The sequence below is a fragment of the Styela clava genome, chromosome 4 (genome assembly GCF_964204865.1).
Source record: "Styela clava chromosome 4, kaStyClav1.hap1.2, whole genome shotgun sequence".
Classification (NCBI taxonomy): domain Eukaryota; kingdom Metazoa; phylum Chordata; class Ascidiacea; order Stolidobranchia; family Styelidae; genus Styela; species Styela clava.
Window position 1 is genome coordinate 4852971 of NC_135253.1, and position 10822 is coordinate 4863792.

Genomic DNA, 10822 nt, shown 5'->3' on the forward strand with positions numbered 1-10822 from the left:
ATATTGTATAGTTATTGACAAAATGAGGATTCCATATGTTTATGATTAGGCCCAGATCGTCTAGAATCCTTATAAAAGAGGTGAGAACACTACTTGGGCACTATTGACTTGGAAAAAATTGTCGAGCGTTGTTCTAAAGACGAGTATAAATCAGGTGAAATTTTTAATTTGTTTCTAAAATTGTGAATGGATTGAGTGGCATCTTTTATGTAAACATGTATATATATCGATCCTACAATATTTTATTTATTTATATATTTATAGTCTAATTTATATATTGCTATTCACTAATGCTCAAGGTGAAATTAACCTGCACTCTGTTTTTCTGAAATTATGTGTTGAAAAAAAGAAATGCTCGAATCCCACTGAACAGTGTTTCAATGTATACATTTTTTTGTTTAAAATGTATTTATTATTCTTTATTCTATCCGTATAAAAAGAATAATGAAGTCCGCAATCATTTTAATATTGGTGGCAATGTTTGTCGTCAACAGCGACGCTGGTTGGCTCGGGAAAACTGTGAAAATTTGCAAGAAGGCCGTGCAAAACCCGTAAGTTATGGTTCATTAAGTTGATGATATTAACTAATTAAATATTAGTTTGAATTCAGTTAAATTTAATCAAAACAATCTGTGGAAAATACTCTAGTGATTTGAAATAGAATGTTTCACTTTATAAATGATATGCCTAAAGACAATGTGATTGAAGACAAAAATTCATATTAGCGCAATAAATAGTTTTATTTTCATTTATTTTTCTCCAATTGTTCAATTTTAGAACAGTGAAAAAGATTGTCAAACATACTGCTAAAACTGTTTTCAAAGTAGCAGTCGGTGATGTACGGACTTTACGAGAAATGGTGAGAATGATTATATTTGTTTAGCAATGTTGGATCCATGGAAAACCAATTCTCATCATCCCCATGTAGAGTTTAATTTTTATTTTTATTTTTTTTACATAAAGTTGTTGTTGTATGTATTCGTATTATTGTTTGTCATATACAGTCAAATTTATTTTTAAATTTTGATTTTTAATATTAAAATTGCACTAGATATAATTGAATAGCAACATTTTTCCTTTTTTCAAAGAACGATGCTGAAATGGATCAAATGCTTGAGGCCATCAAAATGATCAGAGATATGGATGAGGGTAAGAAATATAAATTGTTGGCAACTACTCAAATATACAAGGCCGTGTAACTCTGATTTGCTGGTCCAACATTTTCGATTGGTGTTTCTTGTAACAAAACAATGTGCACTAATCAATCAGTTTGGACATTTTGACCATTCTTCGTTTGGGGTTTTATCCCAACACATCAAAGATTTCTATTTCTCTACAATCTCTGTACTTTTTGCATCAGGTAGTCGTGTCGCAAACATATTAGTAAAATGAGATACTCTCCAGAATTATGTGATATGATATGATATTAGTGATGTGATATTAGTTCATCAAGCTATTGTTCATTCATTCATCAAGTCAAGCAAATCACATATGATTTTGACATGATAGAAGAGAATCACTTATAATTTTATGTTAATTTCAGATGAATTCAACGACTTTGAAAATGCTCAATCCGTAGAAGATTTGGAATAATCTTCAAACGTTGAATGATAGCACAGAGTAGAGGAAAAACGAACGAACAGACAACTTTTTTCAGATTTTGATTATTTAAAATATTCAAAGAGAGTTTTCAGTAATGAATATATATCTACGTATTAATACAGAGGAAATTCGGCATATAATATCCGAACTAACTAAACATAATTTGATCACATATTCTGACGCAATGTTTCTCTTTTTGCTATCATATCACGCATGCTGCTTTGTATCCAAGTATTTCTTGGGATAATAAAAGCTGGAACATAATTTTGTATTACTCAGAATGAAAGCTTTAGTTTGAATATGAACAGACAGTACCCGGACATATAATTGTCTCAAATGTCATTCAAGTCGAAACCCGAAAACCATCCAAACAACCTTTACATAAATGCTGAGGTCAATGTGTTCGAGTCAATTGTGCCAGTTTTCATGGGGGTTTTGTCATAAATTTTTCAGGAACCCAGTGAACAAAAAATACCGTCAAAAATTTACCTTCTTATTTAGATCCAGAGCCAAATCTTTCTTCAAATTTTTTATTAGTAGTGGTAGATTGAAGAGTTTCCTAGAAGCATATTATTTCTATATTCTTTCGCGCGTATATGGGTTTCGTGGTGTTTGCTGTTTTTCTCCAGATTATACTTTGTGAATTTGCGCCACCTAATCGAGCGGGGGCCCAATGAACAGTAAGCCTATATACTAACGTAACCGGTATTTTTGTCCGTCTTTTGAGCGAGCATTGCTCTTCTGTTTCAGTTTCACAATAGTTTGATGGGGGCTATGGGGACAAGTCTATGGGGACAAAGAAGTCGGTTTCGGGGGTTGCAAAATTATTTTTGCATTGTTCGCGGGCCACAATAGTGCCACGATTATGTAAACAGAGCAACACAAAATAAACACTTTTATTGTGCAAACACATTGAATATTACTTGTCATGTATCAAGCTGAAAAACATGCAAACAATCAGTGAGTGGAACGTGCAAAGTTTTTCTATATCTTCATTTAGTGTAAGGATTCAAATTCTTCATAACGGAAAATGTGCTTCCGTAAATTTAAGTTTCAAACATCTATACTTTAGGATTCTCCAAGCAAAATCCCTCAACCCTTAAAAATGCCCATTACTCACATTGATTACGAAATGCCGATTTAGATTATATTCTTTTGTCACCGACACAACTTGCAGACATACCAAGCAAGCATTGTGGTATTTCTCTCCCATATTCAGTTAAAAATCTGTTTGAATAGGTCATCTTTCTTTTCAAACTCATGTTTACAAAATAACCTGTGATCGGTACGATCACGTGTTGATAGGCCGTTACCGGTACGTGTCAGACATGGCCCGACTGACGAGATGAATCGTGCTTTTCATCTTAAATTCGCACTTCGAACTCTCGTCTATCGATTACTAATCTGGAGATAACTTTCGCAAGTTTAGTTAGAATACCAATACCCCTCTTTTTTTAATCGTGGTCCACATAACAGCAGTGACGAAGCGCAGATCTAAAACATTAATCAAAGTTCAAACCATAATTTTAGGTAGAAGTACTACGAGAGTTAGTTGGACTCGTAATACAACTGAAATAAGAAAAATTGGAATAAAATTAGGGCCTAAGTCCAACAAGGATTATTGATAGCAAACCAGCAAACGTGTACTGATACTGACATGACCCCCAGCCTGGTTACGCACTATGCGTATGCGCTCTCTAGTATATTAATACATATACCTCAATGTTGTTTACTCTTAGCGAACACGAATATTTCTAGGTACGGTAACAATGGTATAAAATCTGAACCTCAATATTAAAGCAACAGTGTTGCGAACATCCTCCAATTAGTGCCAAAATATTGTTATTATAGTTTATCAATCGTATACGGGAAATTCCTGTGCTATCTATTTTTGACGTTTTTAGCAAATTTGAGGGCGCTGATTCCAGAAATGCTGTTACTTTTTCTCTTTCAGGTCTAGTTTTTTTTTCCTTAGTATATCCCTCTTTGCAGGATGCCGATAGCTACAATAAAGATAGGCAAATTGAAGAAACAACATTTTTCTGTAATTTTATTGAACATATTCATGGAATCTCACCAAAATATTGACAATTAAAGCTGGAAGTTGTAATAAATGCTAACTAATAGATGTCATCAGCTATTATTTGACGATTTACTGATTTTTTATAATGGGAGGACTGGCATCATCACTCTTGATAGAAATTTCCTGCTAATATATTCGAAACAGTCGCCATTTTTCTCAAGGAGGAAAAGGAGGAAACACAATTTTGGAACGCTCAAACAAAGGAGGAGCCAGAATTATGAAGAAAAACACATTTAATTTTTTTTTGGAACTGTTTATAAAAAGGCTTCAATGTTGGACATCATGCTGCCGCAGCAAGCCGGCAACGTCGTTGTCTTTTTCCTGAGTGAAATATGACAAGAATTCATGGCGTTTTCTATAGAATGTTATAAGAGTTCCCTGCTGAAGTAGATTTTTTCTTTGAGTCTTGAAGCTAGAAATTCAGGAGATTCTTTGGAAAAGTTGAAATCTCTATTCAGATTATTAGGTTCTCCAAAAGAAAATAGCTATGAAAGTGAAGAAAAAAAAGCGACATCTGATACAACGTATTCACTACTATCAGTGGACAGAACGGTTTGGTCTTCTTCAGAGCCAGACAATTCCAATTCGGGCAGACCTTCAAACACTGGAAAAGAAATGTCATTGCAGTGTGGAATTGGTCTAATTGCAGACTCGAGGGTTGGATAAACCAACGATTTCCTGTTCTTCCTATTGATTCCCTTCGTGTTTACTGCACAGAAGTAGCAGTCATCAAAATAATTTTTCGAGACCATTGGAATATTAAAGCGGCGTGACTTTCTATCCTCTTTGTTCCACTGTGGAAGATGCTCATTACATTGCTTGCATACAATATGGGGTGCCCATACCTTATCTTGATCACCCAGCATTATATTGAAGTAGGCAAGATAAGCACACTTTGCAAATTTACTGATCCTTTCCTGTTGGATTGCAATGTATATTCTCCGCAAGTATGAGAAAATACATTTGGACTGTTTAAACAATGTCGTCTACGAGAAGATGTAGCCATACTCAATTTTTGCTGCAAAAATCTGCAACTCAATCAAAACAATGCAGCTTATTTATTTCATGTCCGACTTCTTTTTATATAAAATTTGATTTTTACAAGGCGGTGTGATGGCATAATCGTTTGGCATACATCACAATAAAAACCGACTCTTTTAATTATAACGCTAAAATCCATATAGAAAAACCCCTAATATTAAGGTAAAAAAGGTATAAAATAGCAAATATTTCGAAGAATTTGACCTGATAAGAAAAAACGAGTATGATTTTTGGACTCAGCACCCCCAAATTAATTTAAATTAGCTTAAAAACCTTGGGCAGCAAAAAATGTGTTGGTCAGTGATAATCTATATATCGCTATAAGAACTCATAGATGAAACCAGAAATTTGCAATATTCCTTATTGTTAAATTTTGATAGAATTCTTAAAAATTAGCGTTAACTCTTTGTTAGGATGATAAAACAGGCTTGATAATTTATTCTATGCATGATATAAATTGAGTGTCATATTTACAGAAAAGTAGTTACAAAATAAATGCACTTGCTGTTTACATTCGTCATAAACCGCAATGTTACAGGCAACGACGGGAGTCATTTCAAATCTGAAAGAACATTATTTTTATATTCTCATAATTATCTCGAGGCAATTATTGACATCATAATTCAAATTACTCTGCCTGCTGTAGTATTACCCTTTAAAACTGACACTCACATCGTAAAAAATTGGATAGGATGTGTGAACTCAATTATGCCAAGTTGATAAGTGATCGCATATGATTCATTATCCGAACGAAGTTGTTAAAAGTTTTACAAGAATTCTACCGAAAGCTATCTGTTTCTATGAAAAGAATTTTAGTCAGTTATTGGAATACAGAATTAATTATACGGAAATGTTATGGATTTAGGGCTGGGAATGGTTGACCGGTTAATTGATTTCAGATGGTTAGCGGTTACGATTTATATTAACCGTTAACTGACATCTCAGGTACAAATCATCTTCATACGGTACAATTTCTTCAAATATGATTACGTCGTCGCAAATTCATCCATTGTGGCATTTAATTCAAAAGAATATTACTAACTGTGTGGGTAAGGACTCAATAAAAGTGAAAAATAATGGAAGTACCAAGATTGCTGATTATGGAAATTTGACAATGATGAATTCAGAATCAGTTTTCGGTCGATTTGCAAATATATTGTTCACGATTTCATTGCGAAATCGGATATTCAATGTCATACAACAAGTGCGCAGTTGATGCCGTATCTTTATATGATATATACATCGAAGTCAAATTTGCCCATCGAACATTGATAATTTGTCACATAAATGACGTTTAACAACGGAATTAGGTTTCTAAAATACTTCAACACGCTCAAACCACGCTGCCTATCTTTTGAAGCAGAGCAATCATGAAACTAACTCGATTCATGAATAATTTTAATAAGCGATACCGGGATAAGAACACGCAAAACTGCTTTATCAGGATTGTGACGTAACAAGCTGAAATTAAAAATTATTACGTCAAACGTCACGCGGCGGTTACCCGGTTAATTTTACCCGGTTAACGGTTGAAGTGTTTTCCCTGAAATTTCCAGCCCTAGTTATGATACATAGTGATCCCCAATATTTTTGCATAATAAAACTGGCGATTAATTTATGACACAGGATAACTGATCAAATATGTTTCTCATCCGAACGAAGTTGTTACAAGTTTTACAGGAATTCTACCCAAACTTATTTGTTTCTGTGAATTGCATTTTAGTTAGCTATTGGAATAGAGATTTATTTATATGGAAATATTATGATACATAGTTTTCCTCAGTATTTTAGCATCATAAAACTGGAAATTTAATTCATGACACAGGCTAAGTGATCACATATGTTTTACAAGAAATCTACCGGAGGCTATTTATTTGTGTGAATAGGATTTTAGTCAGTAATTGGAATAAAGATTTAGTTCTGTGGTTCACAACCTTCCTACCCTGGCAGACCGGTAAAATCAAATAAACTGTACTCGCGGACCGGCAAAAATTGAAATGAGTGGAACAGAAAATAATAACATATATTTGTGTAATATAGTGCAATGCCGGGCACTCTCTATGCTTATAAAAAGAAATGGAACACTTAAACTTATTTCACATGAAGAAACACTATTAAATAACGTACAGGGCAAAAATTGAAATGAGTAAAACATAAAATAATAGCATATATTTGCATAATAAAATACAGTGCTGGGCACCCATCACGCGTAAAAAGGCACACAGAAAACATCTCACATAAAAAGACAGGACCTCCTGAAGTATGCGCATCAATATGGCGCACAACATGAACTTAGGTTTTGTACCAGGTTAGGATTCAGGTAATGCGACATCTTGGTGCGCATACTTCCGGAGTACCAAAAGACATATACATGCCAAATCATGTACAAACACAATTACCTTTAGTGAGAATTTGCTGCTGTTTCGTTTCCAATACAGGCTTTCAAACGAAGCATCAAGAAAGGGTTTTGCAACACGTAGTTCTGCAGTGGCTCACAGTCGATTTTGTTAAAAGGCTGGCGTACGGCTTTATTATTTTATTTCTTCACGACTTTTGCTAGTATCTTGTTTGACATTTTTCTGTCTATGATTTAATTTTTGACTCACTCCCTCAGGGTGACGCTGCTCGATAACCTTCACTGGTTTATAGCGTCTCCTTTCACACTGAAATGTATTTTTGGTTATATATGCTCCGTATTTTATTTTTATCCATTGTGTACTTTTGGTATGTGATAAAATAAACTACTGACTGACCGACTGATTTCTTTGCTTCGTTTTATTTAAATCTAGTGATAAAAAAGTTTTTCGTACAAGTACCTGGTTGAATATTCGGACAACAGTTTTATTGCTCGATTACTTAGCGATGGATATTCGTTCAACGCCCCAAACAAAATGGTTTTATATTACGATGATAAAGTCTTTGCTAACTTGGCACCCCGGTCAAAATTCTGCTGTGCATCACCTGAAAAAGATCACAACGGCCCATGATTTTGTTGCGCGTCTCGTGGACCACCTGCAGGGTCGCAACAAGTTTATATCTTGCTGGATGCAAAACAAAGTTTTGGAATATTTTACTGTTCTTTGCTGTTTTCCAGTTTAAACAAAGAAATATCCATATTCTTTTATTTGGATAGTAATATTAACGAAAAATCATGCAGAACGGACGCATTCTGATATTTAGGTCTCTGAATCTTCTGAGATCTGACGGAGCGATTTCGCGATGAATCGGCACCGAAAAAGCGAAACTTGTAATTATTCGGCGCCAAGACGGCGCCGGGCGATTAATACCGCACTTATCAAACAGTAATTTGACGGCGGAAGAGAAATTGCGTAATAAACCAACGTAACTTCGTCTTTTCGGTATTGATGAAACGATTGAGACGGCAGAAAATCAACAAAATGAAATTTTTCGCGGATCGGTAAAAAAGCTTCGCGGACCGGCGGTTGGGAACCTATGATTTAGTTATACTGAAATGTTACGATACATAATGTTCCCTAATATTTTAGCATCATTAAACTAGAAATTAATTTATTTATCATACAGGCTAAGTGATCACATATGTTGCCTCATCCGATCGAAGTTGTTAAAATCTTCACAAGAATTCTACCGAAAGTTGATTGTTTATATGAAGGAGATTTTAGTTAGTCATTGAAATAAAGATTTAGTTATACGAAAATGTTGCGATACATAGTTTTCTCTGTATTTAAGCATTAAACAGCTGCATATTAATTTATGACACAGGATAAGTGCTCACATATGTTTTATCATCCCAACAAATTGTTATAGATTTTGCAAGAATCCTACCACAAGTTAGCGATAACGAATGGGTAAATTAGAGGTTTAAAAGCTGAGTATTTCGGGCTTTCGATTGATTCTTTCTTTCTATATGATTGTACATCAGTATACACGATATATTAAATACAAGTGCTTCCTGTCCAAATATTGTATAGTTATTGACAAAATGAGGATTCCATATGTTTATGATTAGGCCCAGATCGTCTAGAATCCTTATAAAAGAGGTGAGAACACTACTTGGGCACTATTGACTTGGAAAAAATTGTCGAGCGTTGTTCTAAAGACGAGGATAAATCAGGTGAAATTTTTAATTTGTTTCTAAAATTGTGAATGGATTGAGTGGCATCATTTATGTAAACATGTATATATATCGATCCTACAATATTTTATTCATTTATATATGTATAGTCTAATTTATATATTGCTATTCACTAATGCTCAAGTTGAAATTAATCTGCACTCTGTTTTTCTGAAATTGTGTATCAAAAAAAAGAAATGCTGGAATCCCACTGAACAGTGTTTCAATGTATAAATTTTTTTGTTTAAAATGTATTTATTATTCTTTATCCTATCCGTATAAAGAGAATAAGGAAGTCCGCAATCATTTTAATATTGGTGGCAATGTTTGTCGTCAACAGCGACGCTGGTTGGTTGGGGAAGGTCCTGATAAACCCGTAAGTTATGGTTCATTAAGTTGATGATATTAACTAATTAAATATTAGTTTGAATTCAGTTAAATTTAATCAAAACAATCTGTGAAAATACTCTAGTGATTTGAAATAGAATGTTTCACTTTATAAATGATATGCCTAAAGACAATGTGATTGAAGACAAAAATTCATATTAGCGCAATAAATAGTTTTATATTTATTTATTTTTCTCTGATTGTTTAACTTTAGGAAAAAGGTTCTCAAAAATGGTGCTGCTTTCATAGTTGGTGATGTACGGACTTTACGAGAAATGGTGATAATGTTTACATTTGTTTGGGAACGGACATTGTTCAGCAATGTTGGATAGCGGTATTCATGGGAAACCAATTCTCAGCATCCCCATGTAGAGTTTCATCGTTTTTAATATTTTTTCACATGAAGTTGTTGTTGTATGTATTCGTATTATTGTTTGTCATATACAGTCAAATTTATTTCAAAATTTCGACTTTTAATATTAAAATAGCACTAGATATTATTGAATAGCAATATTTTTCATTTTTTCAAAGAACGATGCTGAAATGGATCAAATGCTTGAGGCCGTCAAAATGATCAGAGATATGGATGAGGGTAAGAAATATAAATTGTTGGCAACTACTCAAATATACAAGGCCGTGTAACTTTGATTTGCTGGTCCAAAATTTTCGATTGGTGTTTCTTGTAACAAAACAATGTGCACTAATCAATCAGTTTGGACATTTTGACCATTCTTCGCTTGGGGTTTTATCCCAACACATCGAAGATTTCTATTTCTCTACAATCTCTGTACTTTTTGCATCATGTAGTCGTGTCGCAATTATATTAGTAAAATGAGATACTCTCCAGAATTATGTGATATGATATTAGTTCATCAAGCTATTATTCATTCATTCATTAAGTCAAGCAAATCACATATGATTTTGACATGATACAAGGGAATCACTTATAATTTCATGTTAATTTTAGATGAATTCAACGACTTTGAAAATGCTCAATCCGTAGAAGATTTGGAATAATCTTCAAACGTTGAATGATAGCACAGAGTAGAGGAAAAACGAACGAACAGACAACTTTTTTCAGATTTTGATTATTTAAAATATTCAAAGAGAGTTTTCAGTAATGAATATATATCTACGTATTAATACAGAGGAAATTCGGCATAAAATATCTGAACTAACTAAACCTAATTTGATCACATATTCTGACGCAATGTTTCTCTTTTTGCTATCATATCACGCATGCTGCTTTGTATCCAAGTATTTCTTGGGATAATAAAAGCTGGAACATAATTTTGTATTACTCAGAATGAAAGCTTTAGTTTGAATATGAACAGACAGTACCCGGACATATAATTGTCTTAAATGTCATTGAAGTCGAAACCCGAAAACCACCAAAACAACCTTTACAGAAATGCTGAGATCAATGTGTTCGAGTCAATTGTGTTCCAGTTTTCATGGGGTTTTTGGCATGAATTTTTCGCGAACCCAGTGAATAAAAAATACCGGGGAAAATTTACCCTCTTATTTAGATTCAGAGCCAAATCTTTCTTCAAATTTTTTATTAGTAGTGGTAGATTGAAGAGTTTCCTAGAAGCATATTATTTCTATATTCTTTC

General features: G+C 33.7%; 1 long non-coding RNA gene across 3 annotated transcripts; it reads left to right on the forward strand.

Annotated features, from left to right (window-relative positions):
* LOC144422192 (uncharacterized) lies at positions 1-10496 on the forward strand. 3 transcript variants are annotated; one of them, XR_013475187.1, is made up of 5 exons: positions 1-154; positions 441-551; positions 778-859; positions 9738-9798; positions 10174-10496. It is a non-coding gene; the product is annotated as an uncharacterized LOC144422192 (long non-coding RNA). The 3 variants fall into 3 exon arrangements; XR_013475186.1 differs by lacking the exons at positions 9738-9798; positions 10174-10496 and adding exons at positions 1089-1149; positions 1544-1866 and having other exon boundaries at positions 5-154; XR_013475188.1 differs by lacking the exons at positions 1-154; positions 441-551; positions 778-859 and adding exons at positions 8710-8819; positions 9104-9195; positions 9421-9484.
* Positions 10497-10822: the final 326 nt, after the last annotated feature.